Below are 24,102 nucleotides of genomic sequence, written 5' to 3'. Positions count from 1 at the left end.
TCCAGTACTTGGATTATTCAACATTTGCTCACTGGAGTACCGTACTAATGGGAATGGCAGCCCCACAGTCCTCTGTTCAGTGTGGCTTGTGGCCTGGGCTCAGTACACTGCTTTGCTTTGAAACAAACATCAGCGATCTTGATCTGTAGCATGATGTTTTGATTCCAACACATATTACTTCTCAAGGTTACTTCACACTGCCAAGCCTCTTAGAAGGTTAAAAAAAAAAACACCCACCCCACTACTCCCCCAAAAAGATGCTGTTATTTCACTCATATCTCATATAACACATATTGCACCCTTAACAGAACTTTCCATGAGCCATGTCCAGCACCATACATTATTGGCATTTACTGTGTGCTACACCAGTCTGCCTTGCTCTTGCATGTTGCCCTGTAATCTGGCATAACCCAGCACTAGTAACAGGCTATGAGGTTCATACTGAGTTTTCAAGGCCTCAGGATTGAAGGTTGACGGGTCAGCCCTGCCCGAACCTTTCACTGAACTTCCTGCAGCTTTGGTTTACTTTGTTTTGCTGTAATGGCAATATTCTAATTGGCCAGGTGCTAATTTATTGGCTGATTTGTTCCACTGTCACTTGTCTTCATATGGTACCACCATGGTTTTGTGACTGTAACACAGCAATGCAATGCAGAGAAATACACTCCTGGTGTAATGACAGAGGCCTTGAAGAGGGGGCAAAGGATGCCATGCAGCGGAGTGAGCATATACATGGGATGGTAGGGTTGGCACCGGAGACCACACAACTGTAAAAATCGACAAATGGTCAGCTTAAAGAAATGCAGACCTGGAAAAAACTGGTTTGGTGAGCTAACAAAGAGAAGCAAGTAATAGTAATAGAATCTAACATAAGTGAAAGGCGCCATATGTACTAAATTTAGATGTGACATAGAGCTGTAGGTTAATGAGAAGAGAACAAGGTTTGAAAACATAAATCATCTCAGCAAACACATAGAATGGAACCCCATTGGATCCCAGAGTGGGGAAGAAATCATCAGCACGAACATGACATTCCTCCCAGTGTAGGACTCCAGGTGGCGACAACTCATCATGACACCACTGCCAACATCAGAATGAAACCACTAAACTTAATATACAGACAGGTAGAAACAAGGTATGCATATTGCAGCTTTAACTGTAGTATTATGTTACGTTATGTTACTTTACGGTATGGTATAGTACATATTCTTAAATTATTAAATTATCATTATCTTTGTCATCATTATTATTATTATTAAAAAATAACCTTTTTCTGCATGGACATTTTCTTCCCCTTTCTGTAATAATTACATTCTTGTGTTAGACAGTTTGGATCCTGGCACTGAGGCCGGTCCATTCCCTGGTCTCCGATGCAGCACAAGTTTCATGCCTGGGCAGCTGGTGGCCACAAGGGAGGGCATTCTTTATATGTTGTCTAGCTTGGTGGCACCGTAGACTTTCCACAGCGCGAGAGTTAATCCAGAGTCTTGGTGTGGAGCATCCAATTTATGCCATGTATATAAGGCAGTACAAAAGAAATGAAGCAAACTGTGCTGAGTTTAGGCCAATTTAAGGCACTTATGTCCAGTCTAATTGCACATCCTCTTTCCCTTATGAACAAAATACACTGGAGTTACATGAGTTTTCAACAACAAAAAACTGGATAAACTTTTTGTTACTAGTAACCTAAGCAAATGCAAAAAAGGGTGAGGGGTAAACAGGTTAATACTGAGATTCTAATTTTTTATACTCTTGCCTGCCATTAGTGGTATACCATCCAAATTCATGAGAAGTCAAAACTAAGCTGATAATCCATTATCAAACATCTTCCTCAGGCTATATATCTTTGGTAATTATTGCCACCCTACTTATATTATTTTCCTCTTGAGCATGGAAAATCAGTTTTGTTTCAATCTTATTTAACAGTGACAAAACTTATTTTTTGATTTTTAAAAGGAATCTATTTATTATATCATAAAATCAATAATCTGCACTAAAATGACAACCTCTGAACTCAAAACTCTGTTTCAGCACTGTCAGTGGTGCCCAGAATAGATCAGAACATTAAAACTAATCAAAAAATTTGGCATGCATTTTCTTTTAGCATCCTGTTAAAGCTGATGTGTCTGTGATTGAGACAATGGGAAGGGAAGGGAAGGGAAGGGAAGGGAAGGGAAGGGAAGGGAAGGGAAGGGAAGGGAAGGGAAGGGAAGGGAAAGGTGTTAACTACAGACTATGTTGACTTTGAGATTCCCTCCTGAGTGTAAAGTCAAGACAGCTGTATAATAATAAAAGTCAGATTAGGTAGAGTTTTGCTTAGGGAACTCACAGTCAGTAACACTAATAAATGTGCTTCCTGTAACTGAGAAGTCCAGTTGGGATGTACCTTGTTAACCCTCATTGTTTTTTTTTTCTCAAGGAAACTAAGTACAGATGATATAAAACTTATAATACAGTAAATGGGCATGCAATTTATCAGTTTCTCTTTGTCCTTGGAACAGACGTGTCATCATGTTTTATTTTAATGTTAAAAACATTCTGCTATAATCCCCACCTTTTCTCTTTCTTCCTGCTGAAATGAATAAATTCACTACCAAGTCAGACGTAACTACTGATCCTGAAGAGCAGTTCATAAGGAAATGAAATCATAAATGAAATCATTTGTAATATAGAAAGAATATCAATCTTGATAATACCAGTGATCTCATGTTTTTCTCTAAAATGAGGCAAATATCAGGTTAGATGATCCAGGTCACACCTGACCTTGCTAACAAAAAATGTTCTTCAAACTCTAAAAAATATTAGTAAACTTGTATTAGAATAGTGAAGCATCTAAATGATGACACGGTATAACTATTAATAAATCAGTCCTCAATCTTGGATAAATGTTTTTACGGTGTTTTAACATCATTCACTACTTACTATTTCTAATTGCACATCCTCTTACACTTATGAACAAAATACACTGGAGTTACATGAGTTTTCAACAACAAAAAACTGGATAAACTTTTTGTTGCTAGTAACCTAAGCAAATGCAAAAAGGGGTGAGGGGTAAACAGGTTAATACTGAGGTTCACATTTGTTATACTCATGCCTGCCATTAGTGGTGTGCCAATTGTTTCCAAAGGCATCAGGCATGCTATGTACTATAAAAGACATGCTGCTTGTATTGCTACCTAAAACTACTATCAGCCATAGTGACAATTAGTAAGAAAAAAGCAACAACAAAAAATTCAAACAGATTTTGTATTTTCTATTTTAATAAATTAGTAATACAACAGTGTACAGAATATTGTGACATTTATGGCCTTATATATATTAAAAAAATCATTCTGCTTGCTCTTACTAATTATTTAAATGGAGGAATTAGTAGGTAGCAGTGCAGGATTTAAAATATGACCAAATTATCAAAAATGGCAGAGTGCTGGCAGAGAATATTGGCTGTGGACTATTACTTAGCAATACGAAATAGATGGCCAAGAAAAGCTGAGAATCAACCGGAGTGAAATGCGTTTGTTTGACAAGCCAACACAAAAGTCTCTCTCTCCAGTGATAGATAACACAAGAATTTCCAGAATGCAACATATAAAATAATAAGGGGTTAAAGCATATAAAAGCAGAAAGTATTAGTGCTTGTAAGGATGAGAAAGTTTCCAAAGCGAAAAATGGTGCGTTGAAAATTTTCAAAAGAAAGAAACAGCTGATCAATCAGTAGAATTTTTAGAAAGGCTCAGACGTTTCTGCATATTGTGAACATTCACCATCATATTCAATAAGTTAATGGAAAATTTCCATATTTGGTCAAGTTGCTGGGTACAACCTTGTTGATCTGATGTCTTTGCAGTCTAGTGAGATAAGTGTTTGTATTACAGTCCTTCAGTATGTATTGTACACACTATTTCTTAAGTCTGGAAGAGCTGCTTACAAATTGTTTTTCTTTCTAACAGCCATGTGCATTGCATCTATGACATTGCCATAAGCCTCTCACAAGCATCATTCCCGATGGTTTAAAGAGAAGCAATTTCAAAAGTCAATTTTCTATCTGGAGGTCAGGCTGAAAAGAACAAGTCATTGAGAGAATTACTCTGATGGTTCATTGGTCTTTGCACTTTTTTTTTTTCCATTCCTCTTACTCCATTGAAGTTCTGTCTGGCAAGCTAGAACTTTAATGAAGAGTCTCTAAAGTAGAATTAAAAATCTAAAGCTGTTGTTTTCTTGCTTGTAGACACATAAGATACCTGGAGTTTACCTGATTGTTAAGGTAGTAATTAGCATTCTCACCTTACAGTCTCTTATCAGGACAACAATAAAGTCTTTGCTAGACAGGCAGGTATGAGCGAGGAAAAGAAGTGTTAGCCTCCACCACTCCCAGGAGAAGACCTGTAGTATCAGTAAATTGTCAGCATTCGCTGAATCCAGTGGTATCAACAGGCTCACATATTTTTTTTTTTTTCACCATTTCAGATTTAGTATTTTTCCACATTAGTGCTTTTCTTTCTTAAATCTTTGAGTTACTAGTGCTCCCCATCTTCATGTTTCTACCTCTGACTGTAACTCTGCAGTCATAACCTGCATTGCTCTACTCTGCAGACTTTCTAACAGTTCTTTCCCACAGCTTTTTCCCACAATCTATGAGTTTCTTTAGCAGCCTGAGCCGAGGGCACATACTTGTGCCACATCAGAGCTGGGATGCTGATCTTTGGAGCATGAACAGCTAAGCCCTGGGGGGAAGGTGAGAGAGAAAGAGTGTTATGGTCAGAAAGGGTGAGATCAGCCCTACTTAACCTTAAACATCAAAGCCTGAACTAACTGCCCTATGTTACCTTTATAGTCAGTGGACTGAAATACCTGTTGTAAGAAGGTGAGTCATCCACAGAAATAACATCTAAAATAAATCAAATGACTCAGCTCTGTATGTACCCGTTTCTCTCAATTGACTGGCAGGAAGTGTTGAGTGACTAGTTTAAATTTAGGTATCTCCTTTTTAAATAACTGAACTAAAGTAGTTGTATTCCAGTTTTGTCTTTATGGAAATGGGCTAAAGAAGCCTATCCAAGCTATGTGCAGATTGTTGCTCCGCTTGCATAACCTGATGCCTTATTCACAGTGCCTCAATTTAGCAGTAGTCATTACTAGCTCTTTTTATTTTACCTTATGGTTCAAAGATAAAGATAACATTTTGTTTCAAGCTCGTTTAGCTATTAAAAGGCTAATAGAAAGCATAAGGTAAATTGCATTGCATGTGTCAGAAACTGCTTCACCTGTCTTTATTTTTAAAATCACACCTATGCTACATTTCCATGGAATGAAAGCACCTGAGAACAAGAAATAATCGTGGCTTGACTTTGAAATTCCAGGTTAGATTCCTGCTGTTGCAATTCAAAAGAAAAAAAAAAGAAATGCATTACTTCAAAGATACCAGACGAAGCACGTTTTCTAATCTTGTACAACTCTTACTGATAGACCAGATACTAGTATTTTAGTGGCAAGGAAAAAGGAATAATGAAAAACATTTAGCTATTTATTTTGTATATTAGCATGTCTGTCTGACATTGTGCAAAGAGAATACATCACTCTTAATATAAGAATTAACCAATAACAAGGATTCAAAAGAAATTAATGCAAAAAGTACTCTAAATACATTAATCTTGTTCTTTTGTGTTCTGGATACTAGTTTTGTGTCAAAGCCTTCCCTGGAAATCCTTTCCCTTTTTCTCTTAGTTCCAGTGTTGCATGAAATCATACCAGCCAAGCTAGCTTTTCTTTCCTCCCTACTTAAAAACTCAAAGTAGTTTTCAGGTTTGCTTGAAGAAATATAAGAAGCATTACCCTGTCAACATACTGACTCATCTTCTTTGTATCAGATTTCCCTGTGCTAATATTTCCTTATAAAACCATTGATGGAATTACTTTGAAAGTTCTTGTGCACATGAACATTTTGGAAATGTAAATCTAATGTGGCAGGTTTGCATGAAACTGGCAAAAGAATTATCAAAGTTTATATTTGCAATATATAGTGATACTGCTGTACTGTGAATATAGACTGATCCTTTGCAGTTTTCCTCTGCTGTGAAGTATAGATAAGAACTCCACAACCACTGCTGTAATTCCCCTGTAACAAATGCCGCAACCTGTCAATCTAGGTCTAGTGTTTCTGCATGAGTCTTGCCATTCAGCATGTTATTAGATAATTTTTTCCTAGCACGTGTAAGCAGAACATGTTATAGATTTTCCTTTTTGTTATTGTTTCCATGTTTGAATCAATGCTTCATACTAATGTTGACTTCTGCAGCTTGATTATCTGTTCTACACATATAAAACATTTTTCTTATTTTTAATTCATAGAGATAGAACAAGCATGATGTGCTAATAACGATGTAGTAAATTTACTTACCACATTTATACCACAGTTGTGTTGCTTCATAACTGGATGCATATTTACACACAACATGAATGTAAAAAAGGAAAAAATGGGTTTAAGCCATTATTATAAGATTTGTTTAGTTTCACATTCATATTATGTATTTCAGTACGGTTTTCTTACTGTAATTTTGTAAGCTATTTAAATATTAAATATTTCAATACTTACATATTCCCCTTTGAGGATGAAAGCTTGGGGCTGTTTCTTTTCTTTCTTCTTGGGGAAAGCTAATCTGGTTAGCTATGCAAGCACATTTATTATGTTTAAATTTATTTTCATAAGTTAAAAAGTATCAGATTTTCCTAGTGTGCTATGGTGATCCTTCAGCTGCGATTGGATTTTGAAGTATTTAAGTTCTGTGTATGTGCATTTAGATTAGCAATATTTATTCAAATACTTTGCTTCCAAATTTCTATTCAGTAATGGTTAGACATCACTTGCCATAAGCATATATACATATATACTTTTTTTTTTCCTTTGCATGCTTTTCATACACATAGTATAATGTAATGTCTTTAATTCCACACAGTACAAAAAGCTTTCAAGTTGCAAAGGAAAACCAGAATGGTAAAGAATGTGCATACAGAATGGAGAGCCCAAGAAGCCCTTAAGTGAGCCCAAGGTTTTATTCTGTCCTTCTAAAATGCTGTGTATTTACCATTATAAAGCTTACAGAAGAATTTCACTGTGGATACCCAGAATAGTGAATATATATCAAAAGTTCATTTTACTTTTATTACCAGTGGAACTGGAGTCATCATTTTAAGTACAGAGAATTCTGTTGGAATCTATATCTTTAAAAATAGGCTTGTGTTTTAAAGTACATTTCTATTGTACTTTCAAAACGCATGACTGATTGATTTATAAAACAAAACAAATTTGCTCAGTGGATGGTGGAGAGTAGGGATAGCACAGCATGTATATGAGAACCATTTTGATACTGAATCTTAATTTTTAACCTGTTAGTTGAATAATTCTGAAGCCTTACCAAGACCTGCTGTAGTTCCCAAGTTTTGCATTCTCTTAAGAATTCAGACTGGGGCAAAGCAATAAACCCCTGGAGCTTGAAAGTGAAATGTTCAAAAAGCTTGTTGTGAGGTTGGAATGCTGGAAAAAGTTACTGCAATTCTCAGGGATGTAGATGTTTCCAATACTGCTATCACTATCTATAAAGAGAAACCTTTGCCCTTAGATACCAGGAATTACAGTAGCTCTGTAAAAAGGAAACAGAGGAAGAAAAAATTCACCATGGTATCTGACAAGCTGTTCTTTCCTAGTAAAGAGAAATGCTTTCTTCTCTGATACTACCATGGATGAACACAGAGGCCAGGCACTTGCAGAGATCCAAAAAAGTCAATATACAAATGAGTTAATTGCATAGAAACTCAGCTGCTTTGGTAAAATATTCAGCATTTGTAATCCATGTTACCTTAGAGAATTTTTGCCTAATGCTGGGTGCAACTACTTTGGGAAAATTATTAGTGTCTTGTGTATATAGGGGTTTTGCTTTGAAAATAAATGAGAAGAGCATAAAACATAGAACTGAAGTGAACTAAAGTACAAACACAATGCTAACATCTACCTTGTAATCATCACTACTCCAGTAGAAATTCAGAGAAGGATTCCTCATTAAAATAGCTCCAGTCTTTTAAGGGAGGATCTTACTTATAATTTCATTACTGTACGTGATGTTGTTATACTTTTTAATAGAATATATATACACACACACATAGATATATGCATGTATGTATCACACTTGCACATACTGGTCTCCAAGGTCTACTTGATACATAAATATTAACACTAATTTGAATCAGTTACAGAGAAAATTATTTCAGGTTTTAAGATTGCTTTCTCAGTGTGGTGTGAGTTCCATGTCATACGGAGGATATCTTTTTTTTATTATTTTATTATCTATAGTAAAATATATACTGCACATTTTAATTATATTAATCTCAGAGTAATTAATCTCACTGGAATGTAAAGAGTGTAGGTGCACCAAGACAACGATTGTTCTTTCTGTACATTGATAAGTGTTAGAAGTGCTATAAGTTCATTCTCTAATGAGCCTGGTTCAATTAATATTGCCACCTCCATTAAAATAAGAGGCAGGAGTTATGAGTGCACTAAATATTAGAAAACTGAATCAGGGCCTCTGGATCTTCCTTGCAATTGCTCAGATTCATCTCATTAGATTCTGTCCAAAACTCCTCAGGTAGCTATTGTTGCATCTTAAATTTAAAACCTTTAAACACTTTTATGAATATAAGGTTGTTCAGAATAGGACAAGAGAGAGATTTAAAGCAAACCCTATATCAGAGATATTATATGGTGGAAATAGAGCCAAACAATTTATTTTAAGTGCTTTCTATAAATCAACACATATTCCACTAGGAGGAAATATTATGTAAATGGAACAGTGGCTCCCAACTCCTGGTCTCCAAGGACATTAGCCAAGCTTCTCTGTAACTTCTGTTTACCATGTAAATTCCCTGTGAAAAGGTCTGGTTAGAAAATGTTCTTCACAGACAGAATATTTTAAGCTAGTTTGTACTCATCGTTCCTATCAGCTCATTGTAGAGCTTAGGAAAGCAATTTTCAAAGAAAAAAGAGCTTTTGAGGGATATTGTAGACTCATTTTCAAAATGCCACAGTTTTGAAAAGCTTCCTTGTCACCCCAAATGTATTCCACACTAAAATATGTAGCTGAAGGTGATCAGAATTCTTAAGTTCAAAGGTAGTTGAAACCTGTGTTGTTTTTGCAGTGCACAAAAAAGTCCTGGTAATGCACTAAGAGTTGCCCTCAGATACACCAAACTAACCAAGACTGGTCTTTTCTATAATACTACACTAAGTACTCTAGAAATTATTAGTATTTGTCAGGTGATCTTTACAAATCCTAATACCTTTTAATAAGCCTCTGTACACACTTTTAGGTATCAAAACAGATTCTGTTTGTGCTTAGTCAGTCTCTGCTATAACACCATCTAGTTAAGTGCTACTCAGACTCTTAGCTGCAGCTGTAGATGCCATCATCCCAAAACTGGGCCTGACACCAGTGATTTAAGTTGATCCACCTAAAACCACTTTTCTCAGTTTCTTGTGCATTGACTGTGGAGAGGCAAGTGATTGAAGCAGTCATCTAGTCCAATTTAGGAGTTTACAATGGAAAGTGTGGAAATTCAGACTTGCTAGGCTGCACATTCAATTAACCAGTCAGCAGGTGAGTGAGAGGTACCAAAGGAATTAAAGCCTCAGGACAAGGCAAAATATAGTCACAGATAATTCATTCTCCCCAAAGCAGGCACAAAGGTCTGATGCTTGATTTACTTGTAGAGAACCAGCATCAGGACCATTGGTAAAGGCTTTCCCTATTGAAAGCAAATCCCTATCTCTAGAAATGCACGTTGACCCTGGTGTCTGAGAAGGGTTCTGCACATGCCTAGCCCAGACAAATCACTGACTCATCTCACCTCTGCATTTAAATACAAGACAGAACTCAGACAGAAAGCTCACATATTCATAGTGTGAGAGCAATAGTTCCTAGGCAGGGAAAGGGTAGAGAAGTTCCACGCTGAGTCAGCATGGACAGGAGCACCACTGAATGCAAGCTTAGGCACATGCACATGGTCATCCCAGGTGACGTTTTAGGAAACTTCAAAGCTGTGTCGTGTTTTCTGTAACTATATACTTTCGACCTGACAAAGCATTTCATGCTCCTCTGTTCTTCTCATTCAAACAAAGCCATCCTGAGTATTGGCACCCTCAGAAACTTACTGGGTAAGATCATAGATACCTTGGGGACCTGCTCATGCAGAAATATATGAGAGTTTCCAGGCACCTCTGAAGAAAATCAGACCCATTGCTAAGAGAATTAAGTGTTAAGATGCTGGCTCATTCCACTCTAACAAGCAATACAGAGGATAGTAGGATTTTCCTCTTCATAGCTCTGCAGTCATCTTGACACTTCCAAATCTCTTCAACAGGTAGATTACCTTTGACCACAAAACAGTTTTGATCTTCCCTTTCTTTGCTGCTACAGGTGTTTGTTTATTCCTAGATCCTTTCTCCCACAGGGATCTTCAGTGTTCAGAGGGACATATTCAGAAATCCCTGCCATGCTGAGGACAGGGATCCCACAGATGTCTTCATCTTTCTGGGAGAGGCTAACAGAACAGCATACATGGAGAGGAGAAGATACCTCCACTCTTCCTACATTCATGCTAATGTACAACCCAGAGGCAAAAAAGTAGGATTGACTTTTTTTTTCTTTTTGACATCTCCACTCTTTCTAGGCTCTTTCACAACTTCTCTGTTTCTCCAAGCTTCAAATTTGGCATATGGTGCCAGCCACTTATTTTGTAGCTAACAGAGAGCCATACCTGATGCAAAGGTACACCTCCCATTCAGGTTTCACTTGGTGCCATCCTCACACTGCAATTTAATCTTAGTTAGCATAGAACATAAATACTTGCAATACATGTAGGAATTAATGTTAACACTTCTGCACTGCACATGTCTTGCGATGATGTCACCATAGGCTCCAAGTAGCACTTGTCTTTAACACAGACGTAGGATGCGTAGAGGAAGCTCATGAGCACAGGAGACACTGTCACAAATTGGTTTGATCACATTTCCTATGCATTATTCTTGGTAAACTTAAGACCTGTTTAGAGGCATCAGTGCCATTTTCTTTCCCTTTATCATCTCTGGCCTCACAAAGCTAGAGCTTTATGGGATTTCCCATGAATTTCCTGGGGATTTTAACATCATTCTCCTCTCTAGGTAGCATTATATATTTTACTGTAAATGTCAGATATCAGCATGGTATAGTGGTCTTACTAGATTGGAGTTGGTCAGTGTTGCCATTGACAAGAGAAACAAAAGGACCAACCCATGGGGTAACTCTGTTCCTTTAAGGTAAGAGAGCTTCCTATTTCTCTGCCAGTGGAGGACAATGAAATCCAATGAGAATGCTGTTGCAGAGTGGATTATTGTGATAAAACAGCCTGAAATAACTCATAAAGAGGTCTTAACATGCAACTCAAATGCAACCCAAAATTTAAAACACCCGCTTTCTGTTTCTGCATATAAATAACACTTTATTATGTTACAAAAAAAAAAAAAAAAAAAAAAAAGCCCAAAATGAAAAACAAAGCACCCAAGCAAACAACAAAAAAAGCAGCTGTAGAGATATTTCTCAGTATGAAAATTGTACAGATCAGGGTTTAAAAAAACCCGAGTCCTTCATGCTTCACAAGACTCTCCTGAATTTTTTATTTATTAAGGCTTTATTTCTGTGCCTCTTACCTTAGAATGACAGGATTCTATATCACAACCAAGAAAAAAAAAAAGTGTTCCTTAACCTAAACAATCAACAAAAGAGACTTAACATACTATTTGTTTCCAAAACTTCTGTAGCAAAACAGTTTAACATTTGGAATTTTTTAATCCATTCTGAATATTCAGATTAGAAAAAGATTTAAGCATTAAGTTAGAGGTAAGATACTCAAGTATTAAAGACAGTGTTTGTTCACTCCAGCTGATAGCATAGGTTTACTAGAATTGTATGAATCCTGCTTGAACTTTTACCTAAGTGATATTTGTAGCTAATAATTTAATGTTTGCATTATGAATTATATTATCTATCATCATTACTTTATTTACACACAAAAATATTGATTGTAAGCACTAAACATCAACTTATGACACTAGTCTTGTCTTCCTTCCCTGCAGAAAATCCTGTGTCTGTGTTTGATTTTCATTTCCTGCTTCCACAGTTAAATTTACTCAAAATTGCTTTCAAAGTGTGCCATACATTTTTCACATAGGTTCATTTTTTGATTCATACATTTCACAGATATGATGTCTATTAGTACTACATAAATTTTTAATTGCACAACTTCTAATGTAAATATTTATCTAAGTGATAGTTATATACATAGATTTTAAAAGAATGGTAAGATACAAAATAGCAATGTATGCTAGCATAGTGGTTATATTTTTAATAGCTCAGACTATGAAGTTGTTTATTGTCACAGATAAATTATAAATTACTATATATGTTTTAGATATGGTAGAATAGTTTACTTTTCTTTGAGAAAGTAAGAAATGCAAGGTCAGTTTCACATAAAAATTAGGAAGCAAAAAAATATTATGGGAAATAGAGCAAAAAATATTCTTTAGATATGTTATTTTTTGAAACTATTTGTGGGGCTTTTAATCCTTGATGCAAGTTTATAGGAGCAGTCATGTTCATACACAACTTGGAAAACTTTGGAAAACATAAAAGTACTGAGCGTCAATGTACCTTGGTAAGGCATGATGATATCTGAGAAGCTTTGGAATGCATATATTTGATTACGGCTTCACCAAGGGCAAATCGTGCCTGACAAATTTGGTGGCCTTTTCTGATACTGCCACAGGCTTGGTGGACAAGGGCAGAGCAACAGATGTCATCTACCTGGACTTATGCAATGCATTTGACACTGTCCCGCACGACATCCTGGTCTCAAAATTGGAAAGTCATGGTTTCGATGGATGGACCACTTGGTGGATAAGGAACTGGCTGAATGGCCACACTCAAAGGGTTGTGGTCAATGGCTCCATGTCCAAGTGGTGGCCAGTGATGAGTGGTGCTCCCTAGGGGTCAGTACTGGGACCGGCGCTATTTAACATCTTTGTTGGAGACACGGACAGTGGGATAGAGTGCACCCTCAGCAAGTTTGCTGATGACACCAAGCTCAGTGGCGCGGTCGACACGCTGGAGGGAAGGGATGCCATCCAGAGGGACCTGGACAGGCTTGAGAGATGGGCTTGTGCAAACCGCATGAAGTTCAACCAGGCCAAGTGCAGGGTCCTGCACCTGGGACATGGCAATCCCAGGCACAAATACAGGTTGGGCAGAGAATAGCTGGAGAGCAGCCCTGAGGAGAAGGACTTGGGAGTGCTCGTGGATGAGAAGCTCAACATGAGCCAGCAGTGCGCACTGGCAGCCCAGAAAGCCAACCGCCTCCTGGGCTGCATCAAGAGAAGTGTGGCCAGCAGGTCACGGGAGGTGATTCTACCCCTCTACTCTGCGCTCGTGAGACCCCACCTGGAATACTGTGTCCAGCTTTGGAGTCTTCAACACAGGAAGGACATGGACCTGTTGGAACGGGTCCAGCGGAGGGCCCCAAAAATGATCAGAGGGATGGAGCACCTCCCCTATGAAGACAGGCTGAGAGAGCTGGGGTTGTTCAGCCTGGAGAAGAGAAGGCTCCGGGGAGACCTCATAGCAGCCTTCCAGTATCTGAAGGGAGCCTACAGGAGAGCCGGAGAGGGACTTCTTGTCAGGAAGTGTAGTGACAGGACAAGGGGTAACGGTTTTAAAATGGAAGAAAGGAGATTTAGATTAGATATTAGGAGGAAATTCTTTACTGTGAGGGTGGTGAAGCACTGGAACAGGTTGCCCAGGGAAGTTGTGGATGCCCCATCCCTGGAAGTGTTTAAGACCAGGCTGGATGGGGCTTTGAGCAACCTGGTCTAGTAGGAGGTGTCCCTGCCCATGGCAGGGGGGTTGGAACTAGATGATCTTTAAGGTCCCTTCCAACTCTAACCGTTCTCTGATTCTATGATAATGCTAGCTTCACATTTGAAACAGGGACTTGAGAGTAGAAAAACACCTGACATCTATGTCGGGATTTGAGCCACTCATGCTTCCAACAAAAAAAAAAAAAACCAACCAAAAAACAAAAAACCCCACCAGTTTTATTGGTGTGAACTGATATTCTGCACAACTGAGAACTGAAATGTGTTCTTTATTTTTTAGAACATGGAAAACTGAAAAATTCTGTTTGATAACTCATTTAAAATTTAAACCAAATTATGAGCTGTGCAACCAGTCTTTTATGTTTGCTGTCTATCAAGTTTTTAGTAATCAAGTTTAATTTCTAATTTTAACTTTCCATGCTCACTTTCTCACAGCAGAGGTGACACACTGCATGAGTGATGGGTGCTGTGTACTGAAGAAAGATAATTTCTCCCTTTCCCTCACCCTCAAAACCAAACCAAACCAACCAAAACCAAAACAAAAACCAAACCAAGAACAAATTGTGCAAATTTACTTATGCCTTTGCACAGGGAATTAAGTGAGATGCACAGGGAGGATTTAATTGTCCCATTTTTAGTGTTTCTTGAATGAGAGGTGTAAAAGTTTAATGCCACCAGTGAACACAGACAATAAAATTTGAAATAATCTTCTTTTTTAAATAGTAATGTTGACTCTAACAAAGTCAATGAAATGAAGGAATGTTTGTAATAGTCTATGCCTCTTTCACTCCATTTTCCAGAGCCTCTCCCTCAAGTGTTATTTTCTCAGGAAGGGTTTTCTGTCTCCATTTTTATTTTAAACATTTCGTTATCAAATTGAGTTCACTCACTCACTCAAAGCACAGAAACTCTGCACTGTGATATCTGAATGATATTTATTGAGTAAATAAATATTTAAAAAGCTTACTGAAAAGGTATACAATGAATTTAACAAGTGCATTATAGAAAATGGTACTATATCTGTGAAAAAAAATACAGGATAAATTCACTACATTATTAACTGTGAAATATTGTGACTTTTCTCTTAAAAAGAACAGAGTTCTTTTTTTGAGATACTGAAGTACATCCTCTACTAAAGTTCTTGGCCAAGTGTGGAAAGTATTCAGTTGAACATTTTGACAGTGGAAAATCTACTACACAAACACCATACTAGATAAAGTGACAATATTGTAGAAATTGGCATTCAGTCTTAAATATTCATCTTCTAGCAAGTTTTGAAACTACTAGATGTATCTTGGGCTTGGAAAGGTGGATTTCCTATAAATACTAAACTGATTGTCATATAGCGGATGCTTACTAATGAGTAAGAATAATCCCTCAAGGGTTTTCTTCAGATGGTTATTGCCTTAGAATTATGCAAGTCACATATCCAATCTTACAGCTTGTTAGTCATTCATCTAACTGCAAGACCATGAATCAGAAATTCTGTGCAACAGTCCATCAATCCATTTTTATGCACTTATATCATGTCTTTATTCTGAAGAAAGAAGAGTCAAATTGACTTTGAAATGCAGGCTAACACAATCTCCAGTTTTGTGTATAATTCATTATTTACAAATTCCACTTCAAATATCAGAAAATCAGTCAATTTAGCATTTGAATTAGACCTCAGTGTATATAAACATGTTTTTCTAAACTTAAGCTAATATTATGTTCTTAATTCTTATGTTCTTATACAATATCAAATATTTATGCTGGCATGGGGCAGGAGCATCCAAGAATATATCACATGCCAGAAATTAGTTTAACTGGTGATTTTAAAACCTTGCTTGCTCATCATGCCACATCTATGTGAACTTTTAATACAGTGAGCATAAAAAGTGAGAAAAAGGAAAATGTCAAATCACACTAAACACTGGAAGTTCAGAACAACAGTAAGTCTTTCAAAAAGCCCTGTGGAAGAGGGAGCTGGCAGTGCACAAGCCTGCACTGTCTGTATGCAGCTGTAGAGCAGTTATGCAGCTGTACAGACTGAACCCACAGTAACATTTTTTACTTATTCACTACTGGCAACTTATGTTCATACTGATTTTAGAAATCCATGGTGAAGTAAGATTAATCCAGTCCAGTCATGCAATCAAATTACATGAAACTTAACAAAGAGGAAGCTGAAACATTTTTCTTCTGCCATTGATCAGTATTTTAAATCTCACTGAAGTAGAGCATCATAAAATCATTAATGATCTTAAGCAATTAATGACCAATTAACTGCTAACAATAACCTTCTAACATTGAGCTACTGAGAAAACTCTTTAACAGCAGTCGTAAATAATTTTCATTATTCCTCAGCATTTAGAGATGAAGAGCACGGTCAATATTTGGAAGACAGCAACTGGGGGGTTTTGGGGGACATCCCTTAACATCCCTAGCAGTTTAGACTGTTGCTGTATTTTTTCCTAGGGAAGTTGTTTTGTCAAATGCTGGCAAAACATTGTGTAGCTAGTCAGTGAATCTAATGACATAAGAAAGCTGTACTTACCTAAATTTAAGAGGAAGTCTCACCTCTAGGCTTTTTATAACTTCTAAGTTGAAAATGCTGACTTTATAACAGCACAGGCCCTATTTCATTTGTCAAGAAAATACTTTTAAGACTATACACAGAAGCTATATTGGAATACAATGGATTGATTCCCAAATGCCAATAATAAAAATGTAAATAGAGATGCTAAGTGTCCTCAAAATACATCTGAATGTTTAGAGAAGAGAAACTGGTGTGCTTAAATTTATTTTTTAGATGCCATCACTAGACTGAAGAAAGGAAAATATCAAATGAGGTATGAATGTGGTAAAGAAATTCTTGAAAGCGAAATAATGGACCTACAGGAGGTTGCTTATGACATGGATAGTTTTGTGTGTTCGTTTAACAGAGAAAAGGTAGTTAGCAGGAATTATCTACAATGAGAGCACCTGTAAGAGATTCATTTCTGGAAAAGTTAAAGGGAGGCTCTCCAGTGAGAGAGTGGAAATAGTAAAAGAAAAGTACAGTATCGTTGTTTTTGTTCCTACAGTTCATTTTTGAGCTATTAAAGAGGAGTTTTGGCTATTGAACCTGCAAGATGCTCGGTCATCTGTAGGAGTAGTAGAAACGATAAACTAGCTATGACAGGTACGACAACTATTTCAGTATAATTTTAACTGCTCTGATGATAGTTTGCATGCAATATATCTGCCAAACTATTGAGCAATCAGACGTTGGCTCAAGTTTCAAGAATAACTTCAGAAAGCTAAATGTAAAAAGGGTGTTTACATACATACATACATATATATACACACAATCATGCTCACTGTATTAAAAATTGACCTAGATATCACATTTGAGCAGGAAAGGCTCTCAAATTACCAGTTAAACTATTTTCATAGTTGTCATATACATTTTTATGCCCTATGTGAGCATAACTATTTGGTTTTATAAATATATATGAGTATGTATATACACACACACACAAAAACAAAAACAAACACTCGTATGCATATGCACATAAGATTATTTGTATCTATAGATTTCCTGTAAAGGATGTGTGTATGCATGTGCGTACATATGTATTTTTATGTATATGCATATATTAAAATATATATTATATTGATACAATTATGTAATTATTTTAAGAAAGTATTTTTAACAAATGCCATTATTTGAGGTATTAAAGCATTTACGACTGCTCCAAAGCCTATCTAAGTAAGTGAGGGTATGGTCTTCCTTGATGTGGGTATATAACTATTTACTCTGTACAATGCAAAACAACATGTATTTTATCTGTAACCTGAAGGTATACTCGCAATTTTATAGAAGGTAGGAAGGCCAAGAGTGCCTCTGAATTCTTTTCTTGTACCTATTAAAACCTGGAAAATGTCTATTACAATTCAGTGTTATTATGTACAAGTAGGATATGCTTCTAGAAAGACCTGTTAAAAACCTGTATTGTCACTGATAGATCTAGCAAGGGTTCTTATGGTAAATGTTAAGATTCTACTTGAACGCAAAACAGATAATCTGTTTACTTAAAAAAAAAAAAATTAAAACTTTGCAGAAAAATCAGCTGCTACTGAAGAGTATGCAAAAATATTTACCATGCTGAATTTGACGAATCCAAAGGAAATCCAAAGGAAAACCAGAAGTAGTGATTAAATCACTTACATTCTTCTGTAAGGACTGCAATATCCAGTGTACCTTACTATGGAGTTACCATTTGAAATTCTGTCCTGGGTAAGTGATCCTGATGACTTCCTATTCAATATATTAGTCAAAGTACTGAGAAGTTGACTTCGGCTCAACTTTCAAGAACAATTATGAAAATTAACGAGTAAAAAGGCTTTTACAGGTCATCTAGTGGAAACTTGACAAATCACTAGATGACTTTTAGCTAAAAATATTTAGAGGTTAATAAGGTCATGAAGCAAGCTGCGAATAAGGGGCTACAAGATGACTTTGTCTTTAGAGTTGACAAATTCAGAGCATGACAAATATGAACATGACATTACCCTTGTCTTGCTGTGACAACTGGAGAAGAAACAAGCCCTAAGATCTGCTCTCCCAGACCTGATCTGCTGATCTCCTCTCAATCCACCTTTATTTGGGCTTAGATTTCTCCTACAGCTCATTTGACTGAGCACTTTCACTGCTGATCTGCTGCTGCTTAAAATGGAATATGCACACGGCTGAGGTAGTCAGATGTCTATAGCATCATTGTTTTGCCTGTGAAATGCACAGTTCTAGAGAGATAGACATAAAAATAGTTATGATACAAAAACACAATTACACCCATTTGCTGGGATAATCCACCCAAAATACTATATGTCAGAGTCTGAAATATTCCATGAAATTGCAATTAGTCATTTTCCTTATTTTTCAACTACCAGTTGGAGTGTCTGGAGTTTCATTAATGATTAAAGTGAGTCTGCACAAAATTATCCATGATGATTTTACCCTTAAATGCAATACAACTTCAAGTTTTAAAAAAATTTAAAAGGATGATTTTTGTTTGCAGCAGTCAAAGTAGTGGAAGGCTACCGTGGCTACAAGGCATTTAGCATAGATTTTTAATTTTTTTTTTAACACAGATAATGTACTGTGAACCAGAAACACTTCTTAAACAACGTTATATTAAAGTAAAATGTAAAGCAAAAATTCTATTAGAGCAACATACAATCAAGGCAGAAAGGAGGACTGCAAAATGCCATGATATATTTTGACTTATAACTGTTGGGGTTTTTTTCTAGCAATGACGACATCCTTTGAAATGTTTATAATCTGTGTAAAAATTTTCTCTCAACTGGGCTGCATATATAGCATGAATACTGTCTTTTCATTGAAATCAGGCTATATTTTCAGTTGTTTTTCATAGGATCCACATGATACTTGCTGGGCTAATTAAACTTTGTTTCCATTAAGTTGTTGGGTTTTCTTGTTTTATATAAACATGTTCATATGCAGGACTCGCTCCAAAGCTTCTCAGATTTTATTGTTAAACATTTTGACCAATTTTCTTTTATCAATATTTTGCTTACAATGTAAATATAATATGGATGTTTTAATTGACTACATTCTACTTTTCTGTAATGGAACCTGAACATGTTTTATAATATTTCTCTTCTCCATTTTCTTTTTTCCTGTAATTTTGTTGAATCTAGATTCATCTGGGTATTGTCCTATAGAATTGTATTATCCATATTTTTTTAATTTTTTTATTTTTTTTTTATTATTATTGTTATGATTGTCTGAAACTATAATCCTTAAAAAGATATATGTAAAACATGACAAACGAACAAGGGTGGTTCACCAGACCTAGGAAGCATTACTTGTTCTTTCTGTGTCATTCTCTTAAGTTCAACAGAAGAAGAGTTTAGTCAAGTAAACAAGCTCATCGCAACACAGAACTTACTTTCAGTATCCAGAGTACTCAAGCAGAGGAGTTTGAATGGGAGGTGACCTCACAACACTATTGCACTTGGGACACAGTGAAATGCTTGTCTGATTGTTTACCTTCCACTCTTTTGTTTCACAAACACTAAAAATAATTTTCTGCAGATTAGTGTTTGCTATATATATCTGAGACAGTGAAGGAACATATAAAGGTGTTCAATTTCTGGTGCTGTCTAGTGAAGCAAGAAAAATAAGCTTCTCATGCCTGCTAGTGGGAGTGAAGGTCAAGGGTGGGATGGTGTGCTGCCTCCACAGCATCCAACCTAAGGTTAGACTGTCAATTTTCCAAGAGGAGACTGGGCAATAACCAGATCGTCTCTCAAACCATTTTCTGCCTTGTAGCATGTATTTGCAGGCGATACAAAATGACATTCTAGTCCTCAATCTGGGTTCATTCATTTTAGCTTTTTCACTGATTTTTGCTCCATATGGTCTCTTTTTTAAGCATTGTAGAAAAAATCCTTTGGAAAACTCCACAAGGTTCATTAACTGGATACCATAAGGTTAGGTTTCTTACTAAATCTATTCCCACTGCTACTATTATTTTTTAGTACTCCATAACTGTTTCTTGCTGTAGTAGAATGTTTTTTGCATATGTTTTCAGACAGGAGAAATAGATTTCCAATTCTTTGCTGATTAAGGGAAATTCTTTCCAAAATAAGGTAACTGCAGGGCTCAGACTTTCAGATACATCTCTGTGATAATCTCTGTGTCAGTTTACAACATATGCACATCCTTAAAGAAACTTTTCTCTTTGCTGGAGATGCAGAAGTTTCTCAAATTCAAAGGCAGTTCCATTTTTTATTTTGTAATTTTGCAGTTTCAAAATTTAAATACCAACTGAAAGTTAAAAATTCTGTTCGGAAAAATAAAAATACAATTCTTCAGACCAATTTATGTTTTAAATCATTAAAGAGTGTCGTGGTTTAACCCCAGCCAGCAACTAAACACCACACAGCTGCCAATTTGCTCTCCACCTGTGGGATGGCAGAGAGAATCAGAGGAGTAAGAGTGAGAAAACTTGTGGGTTGAGATAAAGGCAGTTTAATAAGTAAAGCAAAAGCCACACACACACGCAAAGAAAAACAAAGAATTTATTCTGTACTTCCAATTGGCAGGCAGGTGTTCAGCCATCCCCAGGAAAGCAGGGCTCCATCGTGCATAACAGTTATTTGGGAAGACAAACACCATCACTCTGAACATCCCCTGTTACCTTCTTCTTGTCTTAGCTTTATATATTGGGCATGATGCTGTATGGTATGGATTGTCCCTTTGGTCAGTTGGGGTCAGCTGTCCTGGCTGTGTCCCCTCCCAACTTCTTGTGCCCTCCCAGCCTACTCGCTGGTGGGGTGGTGTGAGGAGCAGAAAAGGCCTTGACTCTGTATAAGCACTGCTCAGAAGTAATGAAAATATCCCTGTATTATAAACACTGTTTTCAACACAAATCCAAAATATAGCCTCGTACTAGCTACTATGAAAAAAATTAACTCTATCCCAGCCAAAACCAGCACAAAGAGTTACTATAATTTTGAAGCTTACCTCACCTTTCTTTGATCCAATCCACCTTTCTGGTACATTGTGGCAACACTGCAAAGCCATCACATTAATGACTGAAAAATTGGGACGGTCTGCTACAATAAAAAACAAAAAAGGTCTGACTGAAAGATTATTTTTATTAAATTTGTCAAAAATAAAAATATATATATAAAATATCAAACTGCATGATCTAAAAAGGTCTCCGTTCTGAAATAAACAGAAAATTAAGCACAGAATAAGCAACTAGCTTGAATGAGCAATAAAGACAGTATTTAGTTCTAAACATTTTAGTTGCAAATGTTTCTATAGTTTGTTCAGAGCTGTGCAGTGATAAGAGCTAACTCATTAAGCTTCAATGCAAACTCCTACTAATTTTGGTGCACATCTAAAACTGTTTCAAAAACATGTATGGTATGTAGCTATCATTTGTCATTAACACCCAGTGAAGATATAATACTGCAGAGTCATCTACTCACATGAGTAGATAAAATAGTCACAACAGTACTAACCAAGTAGTTTGGAAACTGTACCTGAAGACAGGGTGGAAGCACTTCAGCTCAGTGGAAGTTTTCTTGCCCACCATCTCAAGCCATTGACAGCTATTTGGACCATCTCAGCTTTAAACTAGGCTGGATCAATATGAAATACACAACCTCAATCTAACAAGGGCCTACCCTATAGTAGGGTATATAGTAGGAACCGGTCTGTGTATGACACAGCTCTCATCACTTTGTCACAGAACCGTACTAACATATATAGAGCTGCTTTCATATAATTTAATTAAATTTTATCTCTTAGTGATTATCAGAACTTAGTGGTGAGTGTTTCCAAGAGCTCATCTGACAAATCATAGATTTTATGGTGAAGAAAATTGATATCTCCCTAGGGAAAATGAAGAAATCAGCTTTGAATTGGCTTGCAAGGTAGAAATTTTACCACTTTTTGAAGTTTTGAGGGAAATGGCTTAAGACATTAAACTGCTTGTGCTGTTCCAGAGAAATTAGGTTAGTATCAGAATTATTACATGCATATCACATTCTCACTTTAACTTGAGGTAGTCTTCCAGGTTGTGTGACTTATAAACCTTGACTATGACTATCACTGGAGCAAGGTGGTTTTGAAACGAACTGAAAGTCTTTGATGATTAAGTGACTTCTTTAAATGTCTGAATTTTAATTAGAATGATTTGGCTGAACTAACATTAGCAGTCCCACGATTCCACTGGCAGAACAACTTGATTGGTAATAAATTTGGATGTGTATTTAAGAATGCCTAGTTTTATGTTGATTAGCAAAATGCACCTACCCAAACTGGCAGGGATAAAATTTTGTCTTTATAAAATGAATGAGATAAAACTGTGGAATCTAATGAATTGATTTGTTATCTCTTGGCAAGTGTAACATTTTATGTTTTGCTCATGTTATTTTACAATAAAAGCTCTATCTGTTAATCATCATTTTTTTTCTGTATCTTTTTAAACCTTATTTTCTTTTTTCCTGTCCTTTTTATTTTTTTTTTTTTTAAATCTGAAATGCTTATAATGACTGTACAGACTATACTTTAACCTAATAAGCTCTAACCTAAAGAACAAGAAACTAACAGAGGGGATTGGTAAATAATGCTATTTAATTACTGTGTCTTGTATCTTTCTCCTGGTCTTTCTTGCTTTTTTACCTTGATCTATCATGGAAGTCCATGTTGAATCCACCAAATAGAGGCATTAAGAAACACAAGCATTTCTAATAAATAAAGATAAAATGCATTGTCCTTTGTATGGACCTTGTTTTTATATAGAATAATGAATGGTCTTCCTGAATATATGTTGCATAGAACATTTGGAAGTTAAGGGTCACTGACTCACACAATGTTGTGAGGATGTCATATTGCTAGATAATTTCTAGTCTGCATAGGAAAAATGAGTACAATTGCACAGTACATGAGACAAAAGCATTTCCAGATATTATAAGAAGTCACACGTGTCTGTTTCCTAAGCTGTATGTAAAAAATAAGTGGAAAAATGTTGAGATTTTTTTGGTAGATGAGTTAGATGGTTGATAGCTGTATCAAACGAGTTTCTGATAATTTAGGCAGAAAGTTTTACAAGCCAGAAAGGATATATGGTTTATGGTGGATGTGAAGATGTCTGAAAATTGACTTAATTTCTACATTTTATAGAAATGCTTTTTAATCATTTATTTTCTGTGTGAAAATCATGTTGTGAAAATTTACACTTCTGTGCACATGCAGCCTCCACCTGAATCCTGAACTTTTAAAGGGTGTTGGAGACTTTCTGGGCTGTTAATACACTCTTGTTCACTTTCTGTTATGTTGGATTGGAATAACTGTCTAGAGCTAAAGGAAAATGAGAATTGACACAAAGCTTTACCTATCTGTAAGGAAAAATAATTTTACATGAATATAGAGGTCAGTGGAAAATTATTAATTTTATGCTCCAGTTACTTTTATTATTCAAATATAGTATCCATGCCACTGCAGCTATATATGAAGGGAAAAAAAAAGTGCATATCCATTTTTCTTCCAAAGCTGTTTGACTTTTTTTTTTTTTAAGCTCAATTTTTGTTTTACATATAAACTAAAATTCAGTTCTCTTGTTATCCATAGTTAAGATTCTTTC

Source organism: Numenius arquata, chromosome 4, assembly GCF_964106895.1.
Source record: "Numenius arquata chromosome 4, bNumArq3.hap1.1, whole genome shotgun sequence".
In the NCBI taxonomy this organism is placed as follows: Eukaryota; Metazoa; Chordata; class Aves; order Charadriiformes; family Scolopacidae; genus Numenius; species Numenius arquata.
This window is presented reverse-complemented; position numbering follows the sequence as displayed.